Here is a 21,754-nt window from a genome sequence, read left to right as displayed (position 1 = left end):
ATAGAATTACCCTATGGTCCAGTATTTCCACTTTTGGGTTTTAACAAAAGAAAATGAAAACAATAATTCAAAAAGATATATGCACCCCTATATTTGTTGCAGCATTTTTTACAATAGCCAAGATATGGAAGTAACTCAGGTATCCATCCATAGATGAATGGCTAAAGAAGATGTGGTATGTATATAACCTTTATCCATTCATCTATGGATATGTGTGTGTGTGTGTGTTTGTACACATATATATAATGGGATATTACTTCACCACGAAAAAGAGATCTTGCCATTTTCAACAACATAGATGGACCTAGAGGGTATAATGCTAAGTGAAAGAAGTCAGAGAATGACAAACACCATGATTCCACTCATGTAGAATTTAAATAAATGAAATTGATTGCTGTTTAATATTCACACATAGTCTTGAAGTCCAGGTATACTACTTCCTCTCATAATTGTTATCAAAGACTTTTCTGGAATAAGATATTTAGTTATGCCAAAAAAATCCTGTAACACCTCCTATATGATATGCTATTAATTAGTTGCCTGAAAGAAGGATTCACACAAAATCCATTTTCTGATTGATGAATGGTTGCATGCTCACTGAGGTTGTACTTGGATGTCTGTCATCAATTTAAATATTTTTGGTTAAATTATAAAATGTTATTAAAAAATGTTTGCAAATTTGACAGATGAAAATGGAGACTTACACTGGTACTAAAATAAAAGTAATTTAAAATAGTATTTCAACTGCATTTCCCCTCAAATACTTTTTTTACTAATATATTTCTTCTGAATGGTCTATTTCCTTTGTCCGTTTTTTAATTTCGATGTCAATGTTCAAGGTCAATTTCTGAGTTGACAGTTCTTTATATAACAAACGTCTTAACATTCAGTCTCTCAATTTTGCAGAAAATATTTGATTAATTGCTTGACATTTTAGAAGTATTTAATATTTGCAGTTAAAGCCCTGAAGAATTCCTCTTGACATATTTCTATTGCGTCTAATCCTAGACTCTTCTCTACACTTTCATTTCTAAATATTTAATTTTATTTTAATATTTCTATGATTGGACTTTTTATTCTTTTGTATACCTAGATTCAGCCAAGCGGATAGAAAGGTCTACTCTACAGGTTATTATGATAAAGATACTCTCTGCCCTCTTACTGATCTTAATAATTTTAATTATTATTAATTAATTATGAAAGGAAGACACACAATTATCATTTGCAGCTGATATGATTATATCCCCAGGAAAGCCAATCTAGTGAAAGGAGCAAACACGTAAACTTACTACAAAAAGTAAATAACTTGAAAGATACATGAGCAAAATTTCATGGGTACCTAAAATACTGTAGCGAATTTGGCCTGGGACAGTTAAGAATGGCTTCGTGGGGGTGGGGGATGGAATAGAAGTTATAGTTCAATATATATGAACTATATACGCTGAATATACATGAATATATATGAATATATATGAATATGGTGTTTCCATGTGGAGTGATGAAAAAGGTTTGGAAAAAGAGTGGTGATGGTTGCATAATACTATAAACATAATTAATGCCATTGCTTTGTACATTTCAGTGGTTAAAATAGAAAAGTTTTATGTTATCTATACCCACAATGTTTATAATTAATAATGTACCAGAGACCATTGAATTATAGACTTTAAATGGGTGAATTATGTGGTAGGTAAATTATATATCAATAAAGCTTTTTTTTTTTCTTTAAAAAATGGCTGTACAGGGCTGATGACATTTGATTCTCAAAAGACTGGAAGGAGACGACCAGATAGGAGAAAAAAAAATTTTTTTTTTTATAAGAAAAGCTATCTTTGGCATGGGGATTTTTTTTTTCAGAAAAATGTTATTTTCACTATATTTCTGTAAATCATGTTCATAAGTCCAGAACCACTGACCTTCCTTTAAGAACAAGTTTTTGAGTAAAGAAAGTGACTAGAGTCCAAAAAAGAGTCTAACCTAAATATTTTGAGATTTGAAGGTCTCAGAGAAGCTCTGAGGAGCAAACTTAATAAAGACAGCCATCCATCTTAGTTTCCTTGTGTCTGACATACGCTGTCACTGATTATAACTAAGCAGTGCTGCTCCCTGATCTTTTTGTAATAAGAAATATCCTAAAGTTCTTACATTAGAAAGATCCAGGTAATAACCAAATTAAAAAAGAGTCTAGGCTAGGGGCGCCTGGGTGGCTCAGCCGGTTAAAGGACTGCCTTCGGCTCAAGTCATGATCCCAGGGTCCTGGGATCAAGCCCTGCATGGGGCTTCCTGCTCAGCGGGAAGCCTGCTTCTCCCTCTCTCTCTCTGTCCCTCTCCCCTGCTCATGCTCTCTCTCTCTCTCAAATAAAATCTTAAAAAAAAAAAAAAAAAGAGTCTGGGGGCACCTGGGTGGCTCAGTCAGTTAAGTGTCTACCTTCAGCTCAGGTCGTGATCCCAGGGCTCTGGGATCGAGCCTCGCATCGGGCTCCTTGCTCAGTGGGGAGCCTGCTTCTCCCTCTCCCTCTGCCTGCTTGTGTTCCCCCTCCCCCATGCCTCAAATAAATAAATAAAATCTTTAAAAAAGTCTAGGCTAATAGGTGATGAAGACATTCTGGATGATTTTGAAGATTGTAACTTATTTTTTTAATTGAACTATAACATACAGTGTTATATTAGTTTCAAGTGTGCAACATAATTAACATTTCTGTACATTACTCAGTGCTCATCACCATAAGTTTACTCTTAATCTTTTTTTATTTCACTCATCCCCTCACCCATCTCCCCTCTGGCAACCACAAGTTTATTCTCCATATTGAAAAGTCCATATTTTTTGTCTCTTTTATCTTTCTTCATTTGTTTTGTTTCTTAAATTCCACATATGAATGAAACCATATGGTATGTGTCTTTGTCTGATTTATTTAATTTAGCATTATCCCTTCTAGGCTCATCCAAGCCATTGCAAATGGCATTATGGCATACGGAGTAATATTCCATTATATAATATACACACACCATTGCTTACGGTGCATATATACATACACGCTCGCACACACACCCACACCCCACATCTTCTTTATCCATCTATTGATGGACAGTTGCGTTGCCTCCATACCTTGGCTATTGTAAATAACACTACAATAAACATAGGGGTGCATATATCTTTTTGCTAGTGTTTTCAAAGAAGAATGGTAACTTATTTTTAACATGGAACTTCCAGAGCAGAGTGTTCATCTGATTACTCAGGGCTAACATGATTGTCCTTGAGTCTGTTAAAATTCTTGCCTTTAGGACTCATTTCCTAACACTGGGTGCTAAATGACTGAGGGGAAAAACTCTGAAGATGAAGAGTTGGGATCTCTTCCACTAGCCAATGGCCATACCTGAAATCCAGCTTAGTATTACCAGTAAGTGAGATTGCCAAGGATTCCGAATAGGCCACTTAAGACATCAGATATTCCAAGAAAATAAGGATTTTTCCTTCAACACGATCACAATAATGATTACATGCTCCAGTAAAAATACTTAGTCTTGATTCTCTCTATCACTATTTACTACCTGTGTAATAATACATTAGACAAAGCTCCATTTCCTCATTGTTAAAGCAGGGTTCTTTACACATGAGACATTCGTGTTGAAACAAAATAATAGAATACATCTATTTAATTCCAGATAAGCCTTATAAATAACAAATCACCGGATCATCTTTAAAAATGTTTTTCCTTTGGCCCATTTTTTTTTTATTGTGTTGAAATATACATGACATAAAATTTACCATTACAACTATTTTAAGTGTACAATTTAGTGCCATTAAGTGCATTAAGCAATATATTGTCATTAAGATATTTTCACTTTTTATTACAGATATTAAAAGCATACAGAGGGGCGCCTGGGTGACTCAGTCGTTAAGTGTCTGCCTTCGGCTCAGGTCATGATTCCAGGTCCTAGGATCGAGCCCTGCATCGGGCTCCCTGCTCAGCGGGAAGCCTGCTTCTCCCTCTCCCACTCCCCCTGCTTGTATTCCCTCTCTCACTGTGTGTCTCTCTGTCAAATAAATAAATAAAATCTTAAAAAAAAAAAACAAACATACAGAAGCAGAGAGAAGTGTAAACACCACTTAGTTCTGCAATGTACCCATCACTCAGCTTCAGAAACCTCTTTCAGCGTCCCCAGAATCAATTCCACCTGATCACCGTGAATGAGCCTTTTAGTGTATTGTTGAATGCAGTTTGTTGATATTTTGATAATTTTTGCATCTTGTTCATGTAGTTTTTGTTTTTTTGTAGTGTGTTTGCCTGGTTTGGGTAGCAGGGAAATGATAGTCTTGTAGAATGTATGTAGAAGCTTTCCTTTCTCTTCTGTTTTTTTGGGATAGTTTGAGAAGAATAGGTATTAACTCTTTTTTAAGTGTTTGGTAGAATTTATCTGTGAACTCATCTGGTCTTGGAATCAATGTGCGTTTTTAATTATTGATTCCATTTCATTAAGTAATTGATTTTAGATTTTTGTCTTTCTTTCTGACTCAGGTTTGGAGGATTGTATGTTTTGAGGAATTTAGCAATTTCTTCTACTTTGTCCATTTTGTCGGCATATGATGACCAATCCTATTTCATCTATATTGCTATCCACTTCCTGCCAATATACCTCTTACTGGATTATTTCAAAGAAAATCATATTTTTAATCTACAAATACTTCAGAATGAGTTATAAGAGATGAATACTCAACTTTTTATAAAAAACATAAACACAAACTGTCATTTTATCCAAATACATAATTTCTTAAGGTTAGTGTACAAATATCCCTTAGTATTTCATAAGTGATTTTTCTTTTTGTTATAGTTGAACAATATATTTCAGTTGTACAACATAGTGATTCAACAATTCTATACATTACAAAATGCTCAACACAATAAGTATGGTTACCATATGTCACCATATTTTATTAAAATATTAATAACTGTATTCCCCATGCTGTACTTTTCATCCTCATGACTTATTTTATAACTGGAAGTTTGTATGTCTTAATCTCCTTCACCCATTCTGTTCATCCCTCACACTCCTCCCTCTGGAAACCACGAGTTTTCTGTATTTTGTGTCTATTTCTGGGGTATTTTTGTTTTGTTTGTTCACTTGTTTTTTTATATTCTATATATAAGTAAAATCATATGGTATTTGTCTTTGTCTGGCTTATTTTACTAAGCATAATATCTTCTAGGTCCTTCCATGTTTTATTTATTTATTTTTTTAATTTTTTATTGTTATGTTAATCCCCATACATTACATCATTAGTTTTAGATATAGTGTTCCATGATTCATTGTTTGTGCATAACACCCAGTGCTCCATGCAGAACGTGCTCTCCTCAATACCCATCACCAGGCTAACCCATCCTCCCACCCCCCTCCCCTCTAGAACCCTCAGTTTGTTTTTCAGAGTCCATCGTCTCTCATGGTTCTCCGATTTCCCCCCCTTCATTCTTCCCCTCCTGCTACATTCTTCTTCTTTTTTTCTTTCTTAACATATATTGCATTATTTGTTTCAGAGGTACAAATCTGAGGGTCCTTCCATGTTTTAATGACTGGCAAGACTTCATTCAAAATGTCTGAGTGATATTCCACTGTGTGTGTATACACACACACACACATGCACACACACACATCTTTATTCATTAATTTGTTGATGGACACTTAAATTGCTTCCATATCTTGATTATTGTAAATAATACACTAAGCTTTGGGGTGCATATATATTTTTGAATAAATGTTTTGGGTAATCACTGGGTATTTGGGTGTAACTGGGTTTTCTTTGGGTAAAAACCCAGTAGTGGAATTGCTAAATCATATACTATTTCTATTTTTAATTTTTTGAGGAACCTCCATACCGTTTTCCAGAGTGGCTGCATCAATTTACCTTTCCACCAAGAATACACAAGCGTTCCCTTTTCTCCACATCCTCACCAACACATTGTGTTTTTGATACTAGCCATTTTGACAAGTGCAAGGTGATATTTCATTGTGGTTTTGATTTGCATTTGCCTGATGATGAGTGATGTTGAGTATCTTTTCATGTGTCTGTTGGCCATCTGTATGTCTTCTTTGGAAAAATGTCTATTCAGATTGTCTGCCCATTTTTATTTGGATTAGTTCGGGGAGGGTTGTTGAAGTTGTATGATTTTTTATGATTTGAAGTTGTATGAGGTTTGGAGGATTGCATGTTTTGAGGAATTTAGCAATTTCTTCTACCTTGTCTACTTTGTTGGCATATGATTTTTATCCAATATTTTAACATATTGGATGTTAACTCCTTATTGCATATATCGTTTACAAATATCCTCTCCCATTCAGTAGCTTGCCTTTTCATTTTGTTGATGGTTTCCTTTGCTGTACAAAAGCTTTTTATGTTGTTGTAGTCCCAGTAGTTTATTTTTGCTTTTCTTGCCCTTGCCTGAGGAGACATAGCCAGAAAAATGTTGCTGAAGCTGCTGTCAGAGATTACTGCCTATGATTTCTTCTAGAAGTTTTATGGTTTTAGGTTTCACATTTAGGTCCTTAATCCATTTTGAGTTTATTTTTGTGTATGGTGTAAGAAAGTGGTCCAGTTTCATTTCTCTAATATGTAGCTGCCCAGGTTCCCCTGCACCACTTACTGGAGATTGTTGTCTCCTTGTGTATATCCTTGCCTCCATTTTTGTAGATTAATTGACCAGAGAAGTGTGGGTTTATTTCTGTCTCCTTATTCTGTTCCATTGATCTATGGGTCTATTTTTCTTTCAGTACTATAGTGTTTTGATTATTATAGCTATGTAGTATATCTTGAAATCTGGGATTGTGATACCTCTGGCTTCATTCTTCTTGCTCAAGATTGCTTTGGCTACTCAGGGCTTTTGTGGATCCATACAAATTTAATATCATTTCATCTAATCCTGTGAAAAAATGCTATTGATATTTTGATAGGGATTCCATTGAAAGTGTAGATTGCTTTGGGTGGTATAGATATTTTAACAATATTTTTCCAATTCCTTAGCATGGAATCTTTTCATTAGTGTCCTCTTTAATTTCTCCCATCAATGTTTTATAGCTTGCAGAGTGTAGGTCTTTCATCTCCTTGGTTAAGTTTGTATCTATAATTTTACTCTTTCTCATGCACTTATAAATGGGATTCATAATTTGTTTCTGGTACTTTGTTAGTAGTATATAGAAATGCAACATATTGCTGTATATTAATTTTGTATCCCACAACTTCACTGAATTCATTTATCACTTCCAATAGTTTATTTGACCGAGTCTTTAGGGTTTTGTATGTACAGTATCATGTCATCTGGAAATAATGAGTTTTACTTCTGCTATTCCAATTTGGATGCCTGATACTTCTTTTCCCTGTCTGATTGCTGTGGCTAGAACTTCTATTACTGTGTTGAGTGAAAGTACCAAAAGTTGACATCCTTGTTCTCTTCCTCATCTGTTTTTCACCATTAAGTATGATGTTAGCTGGGGGTTTGTCATATATGGCCATTATTATGTTGAGGTATATTCTCTCTAAGCCCATTTTGTTGTTGAGAATTTTTATCATGAATGGATATTGAATTTTATCAAATGCTTTTACTGAATCTATTGAGATCATCATAAGATTTTTATCCTTCATTTTGTTAATGTGGTGTATCATGTTGATTGATCTGTGGATATTGAACCACACTTGCATCCCCAGAATGAATCCCACTTGATAGCTGTGAATGATCCTTATAGGGATTGTTGAATGCAGTTTGCTAATATTTTGTTGAGAATTTTTTGCATCTTGTTCATCAGAGATACTGGCCTGTAGTTTTCTTTTTTTATATTGTGTTTGTCTGGTTTGAGTATCAGGGAAATGCTGGTCTTGTAGAATGTATTTGGAAGATTTCCTTTCTCTTCTATTTTTTTGGAATAGTTTGAGAAAAATAGATATTAACTCTTTTTTAAATGTTTGGTAGAATTTATCTGTGAACTCATCTGGTCCTGGAATCAATATGAGTTTTTGATTATTGGTACCATTTCATTACTAATAATTGATTTTAGATTTTTGTATTTCTTTCTGGCTCAGGTTTGGAGGATTGCATGTTTTGAGGAATTTAGCAATTTCTTCTACCTTGTCTACTTTGTTGGCATAAGATTTCTCAAGTAGTCTCTTCTAATCCTTTGCATGTCTGTGGTGTTTGTTGTTACTTCTCTTTCATTTCTGATTTTATTTGGGTCCTATCTTTTTTTTTTTTCTTAATGACTCTGGCTAAAATTTTATCAATCTTGTTTCTCTTTTCAACAATCCATCTCTTGGTTTCATTGATCTTTTCTATTGATTTTTTAGACTCTATTTCCACTCTGATCTTTTATTTCCTTCCTTTTACTAACTTTGGGCTTTGTTCTTCTTTTTCTAGTTCCTTTAGCTGTAAGGTTAGATTGTTTATTTGAATTTTTTTATTTCTTGAGGTAGGTCTGTATTGCTGTAAATGTCCCTCTCCGAACTACTTTTGCTTTGTACCAAAGATTTTGAAGCACTGTGTTTTCATTTTCATATGTCTTCATGTATTTTATTTCCTCTTGGATTTCATTGACCCAATGGTTGTTTAGTAGCATGTTGTTCAGCCTCCACCTGTTTGTGTGTTTGCCAGTTTTTTTTTTTTCTTGTGATTGGTTTCTAGTTTCATACCATTGTGGTTGGAAAAAATGCTAGTTATCATTTCAACCTTCTTACATATATTGAGACTTGTTTTGTGGCCTAACATCTATCCTGGAGAATGTTGCATGTGCACTTCAAAAGGAGGTGTATTTTGCCATTTGGGGATGGAATGTTCTGTATATGTCTGTTAAATCCATCTGGTCTAATCTGTCATTCAAAGATACAGTTTCTTCATTAATTTTTCTGTATGGATGATCTAGCCATTGATATCTGTGTAAAGTCCCCTACTATCATTGTATTACTGTCCATTTCTTCCTTTATGTCTTAGTATTTGCTTTATGTATTTACATGCTCCAGTGTTGGGTGCATAGATACTTAGAATTGTTTTATCCTCTTTGTTGATTGATCCTTTTGCCATTATATAATGCCCCTTCTTGTGTCTTGTTACTGTTAAAATCTGTTCCCTTACTATTGCTACTCCATGTTGTTGTTGTTGTTGTTGTTAGAACAACTCAGCAAAACAAATTCCGGTTTACTGTTAGATAACATTGTTTCACACATACATCAAACAGGCCAAAAATAAATAAATTAATTAATTAATAGTAACTTCATAGACAAAAAAGAAAAAAAAAGAAACTTTTTATCTTTGGCCTTTTTTTACCATCTCATACAAACTGACTACTTATACTAGAGCTAAGTACAAACACAAAAAAATTTCCTAGAATGCTCAGAATAAGACTTTTGTTGCTGTTTTTGCCTATTTTTACATGGTTTTTTTTTTTTCTCTCCTTTGAGATTATAATGAACATGGTCACACCACAAGTAGGACAGAACTGTTTGGTTTTCCAAGATCATTAAAAATGGCTGACCCCTAACAATATGTACAAAAATATAAAATGTAAACAAAAATACACATTTTCCTTTTTAAAGTACTTTGAAGAAAAAAAGAGCAGGGCCTTAGAAGTTTGGGTTCTCTTTTCCTCCCCTGTTGCAAATTGTGGTTCTGGTTGGGTGTTGGAGAGCGTGTCATCTGTGGTTGGCCCTGCCCTCGTGGGGCGGCAGGATAGGACTCTACTGGAAGGTGACCACGTTTAGATTCTGAGACAGGAAGTGGAGGGTGAACAGGTCACGGTGGCCTTTTGTTGTTAAGTTGTTGTTAAGTTTAACTTTTTCTTTTTTGCTGTCTAGTTATCCTCCTTGGTCTTCTGCTTCTTGGTGTCAGCATCATCATCATCATCATCATCTTCAGCTCCCTTTTGCCCCTAGCTGCCTCAGCCTCCCCATCTTCATCTCCACCCTCTTCCTCACCCCCTTCTTTCTCTTCTTCACTTATCTCATTGTTGCCTTCCTGTTCCCCATTTTCCTCATTAGTGTTCCCTTTAGCAGGTGCATCTCTTCCATTCTCTGCCTCCTCCATAACCTCCTTTTTTTCCTGTAAGTCCTTGGTGGTGATTTCAGAGCTGGTGTCTGAAGTAAGTCTCTTGTAGGCTGCATATAGTTAGGTCTGATATTTTTCTATCCATTCCATTACCCTATGTCTTTTGACTAAAGCATTTAGTCTATTTACATTTAAAGTAATTTTTGATAGGTATGTACTTATTGCCATGCTGTTCATTGTTTTCCATTTGTTCTTATAATTCTTCTTTTTTCCTTTCTTCTCTCACTCCCTTCCCTAGTGATTGATGACCTTTTATACTGTCATGCTTGGCTTCTTTCTCTTTATTTTTTGCATATCCTAGGTTTTGGTTTGTAGTTACCATGAAGTTTGTTTATAACATCCAAAGTATACAGCAGTTTATATTAAGTTAATGGTCACTTAAATTTGAACACATTCTAAAAAATCTTTAGTTTTACTCCTTCCTCCATGTTTTATGCATATGCTGGCATATTTTACATCTTTTTATTTTGAGTCCCTTTATGTAATTTCTTAGATCTAATTGATTTTACTATCTTTGTCTTTTAATCTTTATACTAGCTTTATAAGTGATTAATCTACTACCTTAATGTTTGTTTCTACCAGTGAATTGCTTTCCTTTTATAATTTCTTTCTTCTACTTATGGCCTCTTCTTTTCCATTTAAAAAAGTTCCTCTAATATTTCTTTTAAGGCTGGTTTACTAGTGATAAACTATTTTAACATTTTTCTTCAAATTTTTATTTAAATTCCAGTTAGTTAACATGCAGTGTAACATTGGATTCTTGTGTAGAATTTAGTGAATCATCACTTATATACAACACCCAGTGTTCATCACAAGTGTCCTCCCTAATACCCATCTCCCCTTTGGTAATAGTTTGTTCACTGTAGTTGAGTCTGTTTTTTGGTTTGCCTCTCTTCCCCCACCCCATGTTTATTATTTTGTTTCTTAAATTCCATATATGAGTGAAGTCATATGGTATTTGTCTTTCTGACTTACTTTGTTTAGCGTAATATGCTCTAGCTCCATCCACATCATTGCAAATGGAAAGATTTCATTCTTTTTGATGCCTGAGTAATATTCCAGTGTGTGTATTTATGTATTTAGGTGGTCTAAAATTGGGTGCATGGACATTTATAAATTGTTTTATTCTCTTGTGGGATTGTTTCCTTTATCATTGTGTAATACCCTTTTTGTCTCTTGTTATAGTCTTTTTTTTTTTTCATGTTCCAAGTTTTTATTTAAATCTTAGTTAACATATAGTGTAATATTGGTTTCAGGAGTAGAATTTAACGATTCATCACTTAGTCTTTTTTTAAAATCTATTATTTTCTGATAGAAGTATTGCTCCCTCAGGGTTTTTTGTTCTTTTGTTTTGGGGTGTTTTTGGTTTTTTGTTTTTTTTTTTTGCTTTAATTTGCATGGAATATCTTTTTCCAACCCTTCACTTTTAGTCTGTATGTGTCTTTAGGTCTGAAGTGAGTCCCTTGTAGGCAGCATATAGATGGGACTTGTTTTTATCCATTTAGTCATGCTGTGTCTTTTGATGAGAGAATTTAGTCCATTTACACTTAAAATAATTACTCTTAGGTATGTATTATTGCCATTTTATTGTTTTCTTGGTTTTTTAAATTCTGTTCTTTTTTACTGAAATATAATTAACATACAGTGTTATATTAGTTTCAGATGTATAATATGATTCAACAATACTGTACATTTCTCAGTGCTCATCAAGGTAAGTGTACTCTCAATCCCCTTTATTTCAATCATCCTGCCACCCACCTTTCTTCTGACAACCACCAGTTTATTCTCTGTATTTTTTTGTCTTTTTTTTCCTTAAACTGTACATATGAGTGAAATCATATTTGTCTTTCTGTCTTATGCCACTTAGCATTATAACACTCTAGATCCATCCATGTTGTTGCAAACGGCAATATCTCATTCTTTTTATGGCTGAGTAGTGTGTGTGTGTGTGTGCGTGTGTGTGTGTGTGTATCACATCTTAATTCACCTATCCGTGGACACTTGTGTTGCTTCCTTATCTTGGCTATTATAAATGATAGGGATGCAATAAACATAAGGTTGAATATATCTGTTTGAATCAGTGTTTTCCATTTTCATTGAGTAAATACCCAGGAGTAAAATTACTGAGTTATACGGTATTTCTATTTTTAATTTTTGAGGAAACTCCATGCTATCTCCCATACTCCCAGTGGCAGTTGCATAGTGGCAGTTGCATCCCACCCACCCACCCCCAACAGCACATAAGTGTTCTTTATTCTCCACATCCTCACCAGCACTTATTTCTTGTGGTTTTTTTATTCCAGACATTCTGACAGGCATGAGGTGATATCTCGTGGTTTTGATTTGCATTTGCCTGATGATGAGTGATTTTTGAGCATCTTTTCATGTGTCTGTTGACCATGTGGATGTCTTCTTTGGAAAAACGTCTATTCAGGTCTTCTGCCCATTTTTAAATTGGGTTATTTGGGTTTTTGTTTTTTTTTTTTTTTTTTTTTGGTGTTGAGTTGGTTGTAAAGGTTCTTTATATATTTTAGATATTAACCCCTTATTAGATATATCATTTGGAAATATTTTCCGCCTTCCAGTAGATTGCCTTGTCCTTTTGTTGATGGTTTCCTTCACTGTGCAAAACCTTTTTAATCTTGTGTAGTCCCAATAGTTTAATTTTGCTTTTGTTTCCCTTGTCTGAGGAAACATATCTAGAAAAATTTTTTTGGCTGATGTCAGAGAAATTATTCTGTATGCTTGCTTCTAGGGTTTTATGGCTTTAAATTTCACATTTAGGTCTTTAATGCATTTTGAGTTTATTTTTGTATGGTGTAAGAGTGGTCTGTTTTCATTCTTTCACATATAGCTGTCCAGTTTTCCCACCACCATTTGTTGAAAAGACTGTCTTTCCCTTATTGAATATTCTTGCCTTCTTTGTTGTAGATTAATTGACCATATAAATGTGGGTTTATTTCTGGGCTCTTCATCCTTTTTCATTAATCTGTGTTTATTTTGTACCAGTACCATAACATTTTTTATTACTATAAATTTGTAGTTTATCTTGAAATCTGGGATTCTGATACCTCCAGCTTAGTTCTTCTTTCTCAAGATTGCTTTGGTTATTTGAGGTCTTTTGTGGTTTCATACAAATTTTAGGATTATTTTAGTTCTGTGATAGATGTTGTTGGAATTTAATAGGGATTGCGTTAAATCTGTAGATTGCTTTGGGTAGTAGGGACATTCTAACAATATTAGTTCTTCCAATCCATGTGTATGGAATATCTTTCCATTTGTTTGTCATCTTTAATTTCTTTCACCCATGTTTTATAGTTTTGAGTAAAGGTCTTTTGGTTAAGTTTATTCCTAGTTATTAAATTATTTTTGGTGCTATTATTATTTTTTGTTCTTTTTGGCGTTTGGCTTGGTTGTTTTACATTCCCTATCGTTCCGATCACAGATATGTTCTTCTGCCTCCTCTAATCTGCTATTGATTCCCTCTAGTATGTTTTTTTCAGTTATTGAGTTCTTCATCTCTAACTGGTTCTTTATATATTTTCTATCTCTTTGTTGATGGTCTCACCAAGATCCTCCACTCTCTTCTCACACCCAGTATCTTTATAACCATTACTTTGAATTCTTTATCAGGCATATTGCTTATCTTTGTTTATTTTCCTCTTTCTTTCTTTCTTTTTTTTTTGCTCATCTCTGTTTCATATAGCTCATTTAGCTCTTTTGTTGTGGTTTTGTCCTCTTTTCATTTGGAACAAAGTCCTTTGTCTCCTCATCTTCTGTCTCCCTCTCTCTGTGTTTGTTTCTAGGTATTAGGAAAATCAGCCATATCTCTTGATCTTGAGAGTAGTGACTTTATGAAGAAGAGGTCATTTGGTATCCTGTAGTACAATGCCCCCTGTTCACCAGAGCCAGGCACTTGAGTGGTGTCTCCCATGGGGGTTGTGTTCTTCCTACTATTGTAGCTCATCCATGTTTGCCTTCAGATCAGTTGACTGCAACGGCCCACTTTGCCTTTTGTGGGTACACCAGGAAGGGTTTGGTCCCTGTGCTGTTCAGAGGCCAGTCTGGGGCTGCTTTGGGCTTGTAGTTGAGTGGCATCAGCAGTCAGACAAGATGCCTGTCTTCAGCTCATCTGCCAGTGCTGCAGTTGCATTGAAGTGCAAAGCATCCTCCCTGCCTTGTCCCCTGTGAGTCTTTCACTGGTAGGCAGGACCAACAATCAGACCAGATGCCTGCCCCCAATTCCTCTGGCATGGCTGCAGTTGCACTGATTGGAAGGGCACTCCCTCTGTGCTGCCAGCTATAAATTTTGGCTGCTGGGACTGAGGGCACTTTGGTGTATGTGGTTATCTTCCCCTCTCCTCAGCGCAGGAGTTACTTTAGAGTGGTGCTGGTCTGCCAAGATTTCTTATATGGTATGTAGGGGCAGGAGGCACTTCGGAGGAATGCCTGCAGAGTGGGGCAGGTTTGACAGGTACAGATTCCTAGGAGAATATGAAGGTGATGGGGTGTGCAGTGCTAGTAAGATAGGTGGAGAGTGTTTGCTCTGGTTCCTGCACGTGCTTGGCTATCTAGGCTGAGGGTAGTGGTGGAGAAATGGCACCCACCGGCTTTTTTTTTTTTTTAAGAAAGAAAGAGAGAAAGAGAAAGGGAGGGAGGGAGGAAGGGAGGAAGGGAAAGAGACAAGTCCTGAGATGAGTAAATCTCCTTCTCGTACACCCCAGGTGCTTTGCAAACTGCTGCTTTTATGCTATATTTCAGTGAGGGTATTTGTTCCACTGGCTCTTTAAGAGCAGGGAATCAGTTCCCTATTGCCCTCCAGCTCTCCCAGAGCTAAACCTGTTGATTCTTAAAAGTACCCGGAGTTAAACCCTGCTGATTGTAAAAATGCACAAAGTTAAGCACCACTGGTTTTCAGAACCAAATGTTATGGGGATTTGTCTTCCCAGTGTGGGGCCCTGTGCCTGGGTGCCTAGTGTGGGGTCTTATTCTCTCATTTCTCCATGCTTGTGGTGTCCCTCCCATTTATGATAAATCACACAGATCACAGATATCTCCACCCCTTCTACCCTTTTTGATGTGGCCGCCTCTCTACAATTAACTGTGGGCTGTCTGTTCTGCTAGTCTTCTGGGTGGTTTTCTGAGTTAGTTGCACTGATATGGCCATTATGGCACTGTATCTGTGTGATGAGGTGAACTCAGCATCCTCCCACTCCACCATCCTCCCAAGGCTATTCTTTCTTTCTTCTCTTGCTCTCTTCCTTTGTAATTGATGATTTTTATTATTATTGTGCTTTGATCACTTTTTAATTTTAATTTTTTGGTATATCATATGTTTTTGGCTTATGGTTACCACGAGGTTCATACATAACATTCTAACTATATAGCAGTCTATATTAAGTTGATGGTTGCTTAAGTTTAAATATCCCAAAAGCACTAAATTTTACTCCCACCCACCATGTTTTATGTATATGATATCGTATTTTACATCTTTTTCATTTTGTGAATCCCTTAATTTTTTATATAACTGAATTACCATTTTTGTCTTTTAACCTTCATTCAAATTTTATAAGTGATCAACCTACTACCTTTATGGTATGTTACCATTTATCAGTGAAAATTTTTCCTTTTATAATTTCTTCTAAATATGGCCTTTTATTTTCTGCATAAATAAATGCCTTTAAAATTTCTTATAAGGCCAGTTTAGTGGTGATGAAATCCTTTTTTGATTGAGAAACTTTCTCTTCTTCAGTTCTGAATTACAACCTTACTGGGTACAGTGTTCTTGGTTAATGGTTTTTTTTCCTTTTGGCATGTTCAATATATCATGCCACTCCTTCCTGGCCTGCAGTATTTCTCCTGAAAAATCATCTGATACCCTTATGAGGGTTTTCCTTGGTTTTCTCTTACTGCTTTCAAAATTCTCTTTCTCAGGGTGCTTGATGGCTTCCTTGGTTAAGCATCTGCCTTCGGCTCAGGTCATGATCTCAGCATCCTGGGGTGGAGCCCTGCATTGGGCTCCATGCTTAGCAGGGAGCCTGCTTCTCACTCTCCTTCTGCTGTTCCTCCTGCTTGTTCTCTCTCTCTCTCTCTCTCAAATAAATAAATAAAATCTTTAAGAAAAAAAGGTTCTCTTTCTCATGAATTGTTGACATTTTAATTATTATGTGTCTCGGTGTGGCCCTCCTTGGGTTCATCTTATTTGGGGCTTTCTGTGATTCCTAAATATGAATGTTTCCTTCCCCAGGTTAGGACACTTTTCAGCTATTATTTCTTCAAAAAATTTTTTTCAGATAATTTTCTGCCCCGTTTCTCTTTTCTCCTTGTGGAATCTGAACAATGCCTATGTTAGTACGCTTGATGTTGCCCCAGGCATCTTTTAACCTGTCTCCATTTTTAAAAATTATTTTTTCTTTGGGGTGCCTGGGTGGCTCAGTTGTTAAGCATCCGCCTTCAGCTCAGGTCATGATCCCAGGGTCCTGGGATCGAGCCCTGCATTGGGCTCCCTGCTCAGCGGGAAGCCTGCTTCTCCCTCTTCCACTCCCCCTGCTTGTGTTCCCTCTCTCACTGAGTCTCTCTGTCAAATAAATAAAATCTTTAAAAAAATTTTTTTTTTCTTTTTGCTGTTCAGCATATGTGCTTTCTACTACCCTGTCTTCCAAATTGGTCATTTCTGCATCCTCTAATGGGTTTGTTTATTCTCTCTAGTGTAATTTTCATTTCAGTTATTGTGTTCTTATTTTTAAAAAAAAATATTTTCTTTTGAAGTTCTCAGTAGTTCATCCACTGTTTGCTCAGGTCTGGTGAACATCTTTATAATTATAACTGAATTTATTTTTTTAATAAAGATTTTTATTTATTTGAGAGAGAGAGAGAGAAAGAGAGAGAGAGCACGAGAGGGGGGAGGGTCAGAGGATGAAGCAGATTCCCTGCCGAGCAGGGAGCCTGATGCGGGGGACTCAATCCCAGCACTCCAGGATCATGACCTGAACCGAAGGCAGTTGCTTAACCAACTGAGCCACCCAGGCACCCCTATAACTGAATTCTTTATCAGGTAGATTACTTATATTCATTTTGTTAAGTTCATTTCTGAAGTTTTTGTCTTGCTCTTTCGTTTGGAGTATATTCCTGTTTCTCCTTATTTTGATTTTATATGCTTTTTTCCTTTTATGAATTATGTGAAATAGCTACCTCTTGCAGTCTTGAAAAATTGTGTTTTGTGTGGTAGTCTCCTTTGTAGACTGTGCGTGGTGGCTTTGGCTGGAGCTGTAGCAGGCATGAGCTGTGGATCTCAGGGCACTCCATGCCAGGGCTGCCTTGGTGGAACAGCTGGAGGTGAAGCAGGCACAAGCAGGGGGTCCTGGGGCACTGTGCCCAGGTGCCACCATAGTGGGATGGCTGGAGCTAAAATAGGCACAGCCTGGGTGGTCCCGAGGTGTTCTGCACAGGAGGTTCCTTGGCAGGATGGCCATAGGTGAAGCAAGCATGGCCCAGTGTTGGCTAGGGCACTCCACCTGGGGTCCCTGCTGGGATGGCTGGAGCTGAAGCTGGCATGGGCCAGGTGTGTACTGGAGTACCTTGTACCCAGGCCACATTGGCAATATGGTTGGAGCTGTAGAGGGCACAGGCTGAGGTTTTCTCAGTGTGCACTGCACCGGTGTATGCTTGCTGGGACAGCTATCACTGGGACGAGTGCAGGTGGGGACCCTGCCTTGAGGGAGTAATCTGGAGCTGGTGTAGGCTAGAATCCTAGAGCTCTCTGAGGTGGAAGGCCTACTAGCACACCTGGACTCTGCTTCTGCCTGTGCTATCGTGGTGGAAAGGAAATGTAAACAATGGAGTTTGTCATTACCACCAACCCCAGAGAGTTCCAGCAATATTTGGTGGGCACTGTAGGGACACTGTAGGGTTTTCTTCATTTATACTCTACGTGCCCTTTAAACCACAAGGATTTTTTTTTTTCTGTGCTCCAAGACAGGTGAATCTGTGCATGGGGGCCTCAGTGATATCCCTCCAAACTCCAGTTTTCAGTGTTGGTAGAGAGGTTACCAACATAACCGTCTTCATCTCTCCTGCTGTTCTCTACGTGGCCTCTCTATCCTTTGTTGTGCAAAAGCTGTTTGATACGGTTCCTCAGGAGGAATGGCTCTATATGTAGGTATAAATTTAGTGTGTCTGTGGGAGGGGGTGAGTTCACGGTCTTCCTATGCTGCCATAGGACCCTCTCCCCCTTTTTAACTTTTAATCCAATATGAAAACCTAATTCCCCCCAACTATTACCTCTTTGGAAATGGGGCTAAAATTTCTCTTTTTATTTCAAGCATACCTTGGTATTTTGTATAAGACATTGGAATAATAAAGGAAGTGTCAGAGGCAAGAGTCATTGAAATACATGATATTGAGTGACCAAGTACAGACTCTACGCCTTTATCATGTTTCCAATATTCTCATTTTCATTTCTAACCTGACCCTAACTAGATTTACCAAATTTACATAAGGCAGGAGCTGGTGTGGGCAGACCTGGGATATATATGCTGTATTTTGTTTTAACTAAAATACAATAAAACTAACTACTTAGTGTACAGTTCTATGAGGTTTTGTTTTTTTTAAGATTTTACTTATTCATTTGACAGAGAGCACAAGCAGGGGAAGGGGCAGAGAGAGAGGGAGAAGCAGGCTCCCTGCCAAGCAGGGAGCCCAATGCGGGGCCCAATCCCAGGACCCTGGGATCATGACCTGAGCCGAAGGCAGACGCTTAATGACTGAGCCACCCAGGCGCATCTGTACAGGTCTATGAGTTTTAACATGGGGTCTAGGTTTGTGTAAGCACGATCACGATTCAGATCAGTTCCATCATCCTGATAAACTGGCTCTTTGTATTTACACTCTCCCTCCTCCTCTGACCTTTGGCAACCACTGATCTATTCTCTATAACTATAGTTTAAATGGAATCATACGGTATGTAACCTTTTGAGACTGGCATCTTTCCATCAGCATAATGCACATGAGATTTGTCCATATTGTTGTATGTCTCAATACTTGTTTATTTTTATTGCTGGACAGTACTCCATTGTATGAATGTACCAGTTTTTGGGGTTTTTTTTTTTTTTTAACCCATTCACTCATTGAAGAATATTTGCTTGTGTCCAGCTTGGGGTAATGATGAATACAGCTACTATAAACATTCATGTACAGGTTTTGTGTGAATGTAAGTCCTCATTGCTCTACGGCAGTGATTCACAATCAGGGCTAATTTTGTTCTTCAGGGAAACTTCGGCCATGCCTGGAGAACATTTCTGATTGTCACAACTAAAGCAAGATCGGCGTTGTGGAGGGAAGAATGGCTAGGCATTTAACGGATAGGAGTCAAAGTACGTTATCTTACAATGGACAGGATAGCCCCCCCACCAAAGCAAAGATTTATTGGCCTAAAACATCAATAATTCCGCAGTGAGAGACTCTGCTCTACAATTCATTTTTAAGAATGAGATTTACTAGAGTATATGGTACATAAGTGTATATTTAACTGCATAAGGACCTGCCAAACTCTTTGCAGACAGGGTATAGTTTTCGGCATTCTCGCTAGCAGTGAAAGTTTCAGTAGTTCCACATTCTCACAAGAAGTTGATATTGCAGGATTTTCTTTAGTTTTTGGGGGTTTTTTGTTTTTGGGGGGAGTTTGGTGGTTTTTTGTTTTGTTTTATTTTGTGGTTTTTTTGGCCATTCTAATAGGGATAGCTCATCAGAGTTTTATTTGGTGTTTCCTTAATGGTAAATAATATTGATTATCTTTTTTATTCCTTTATTTTCCATCCATATATCCTCTTTGGCAAAGGATGTATTCAAGTTTTTTGCCCAATTTTTTATTGTTTGCATTCTTACTGTTGAATTTTGAGAGTTCCTTATATGTTAGTTACAAGTGATTGGTTAAATGGGTGATTGGCAAATATTTTCTCCTAGTCTGTAGTTTGTCTTTTCATTTTCTCAACACTCTTTCACAAAGGAAAATGTGTTAACCTTCATGAAGTTCAAGTTAATATATTTTTTTTAATTTATGGATTATGCTTTCAGGATCCTATCTAAGAACTCTGACTAAGCACAGGTCATTAAGATATTCTGTTTGTTTGTGGTTTTGGTTTTTTTTAAAGAAAATTCTGTGGTTTTAAATTTTACATGTAGCTCTATGATCCATTTAAGTTAATTTTTATATAAGGTATAAGGCTTAGATTGATATTCATTTTCTTACTGTATGGATGGCAGATTGTTCTAACCATTTCTTGTAAAACTATCATTTTTCCATTGAATCTCCCTTCTGCATTTGCAAAAATATCAATTAGCCATATTTATATGGTTACATTTCTGAACTTTCTATTCTCTTCTTCTCATATTTGTGTTTATCCTTCCATTAATTCTATACTGCACTATTGTAGTAAGCCTTGAAATTTTGTATGACCTCCAATTTTCTTCTTTTTAAAAGTTATTTTATGTTTTCTAGTTCCTTTACTTTTCTATGTAAATTTTGGAATCCGTTTATCTAGATCAGCAAAGCTTCCTGTGGGGATTTTGCTTCAAATTGTTTTAAGTCTATAGATTAGTTAGGAGACAATTAAAATATTAACTATATGGAAGTCTTCCAATCCATAAATATGATTTGTCTCTTCATTTATGTAAATCTATAATTTTTATCAGCATTTTATAGTTTTCAGACTATATTTTATCTAGTTTTTTAGAATTTTATCTCAGGATTTTATTTTTTAACCTCTTGTAGATGGTATTATTTATTTTACCTTCATTTCTAAATTTTCTTTGATAAAAATACTATATATGGAAATGCAACTGAATTTTGTGTGTTGACCCTCTATATACTATAATCGATAAACTTTCATATTAGTTCTCAGAGTATTTTGTAGGTTCCTTTGGATTCTCTACATAGATAATCCTGTCCTCTGCAAATAGGATGGGTTTTATCTCATGTCTGACCTACATGTGCTTGATTTCTTTTTCTTTCTCCATGCAATGGCTAGCCCGTCTGGTATGATGTTGAATAGGAGTGGTAAAAGTAGACATCTTTGCCTTATTATGAAAAAGCACTCAATTTTTAACCACTGACTGTGATGTTTGCTGTATATTTGCTGTGCATGTTGTTTAATGGATTAAGAAAGTTCTGAGTTTTGGGGCGCCTATGTGGCTCAGTCGGTTAACTATCTGCCTTCAGCTCCGGTCATGATCCTAGGGTCCTGAGATTGAGCCCCGTGCTGGGCTCCCGGCTCAGTGGGGACCCTGCTTCTCCCTCTCCCTCTGCCTCTGCCCCTGCTCATTCTCTCTCTCTCTCTCTCTCAAATAAATAAATAAAATCTTTTAAAAAAAGAAAGTTCTGGGTTTTTAAAAATTGAAGTATAGTTGACATACAATATTATATTAATTTCTGGTATACAACATAGTGATTCAACAATTATATACATTTCAAAATGCTTCCCATGATAAGTATAGTTACCATCTGTAACAATATAAAGTTATTAAAATATAATTGAGGATATTCCCTATACTGTACTTTTCATCCTTGTGACTTATTTTATAACTGGGAGTTTGTGCCTCTTAATCTCCTTCTCCTATTTAGCCTGTTTCCTTGCCACCACACCTCACAGGCAACCATCACTTTGTTTATGAGTCTGTTTGGTTTT

The 21,754-nt window shown here is 36.4% G+C and overlaps 1 pseudogene; it reads right to left on the bottom strand.

Annotated features, from left to right (window-relative positions):
- The window catches only part of LOC116646821, a 58,006-nt pseudogene that overhangs the window by 20,381 nt on the left and 15,871 nt on the right, over positions 1 to 21,754 (bottom strand).

Source organism: Phoca vitulina, unplaced genomic scaffold, assembly GCF_004348235.1.
Source record: "Phoca vitulina isolate PV1807 unplaced genomic scaffold, GSC_HSeal_1.0 scaffold38, whole genome shotgun sequence".
Classification (NCBI taxonomy): Eukaryota; Metazoa; Chordata; class Mammalia; order Carnivora; family Phocidae; genus Phoca; species Phoca vitulina.
Note: the sequence above shows the minus strand (reverse complement) of the source record. Positions and strands in the feature narration are given on the sequence as shown.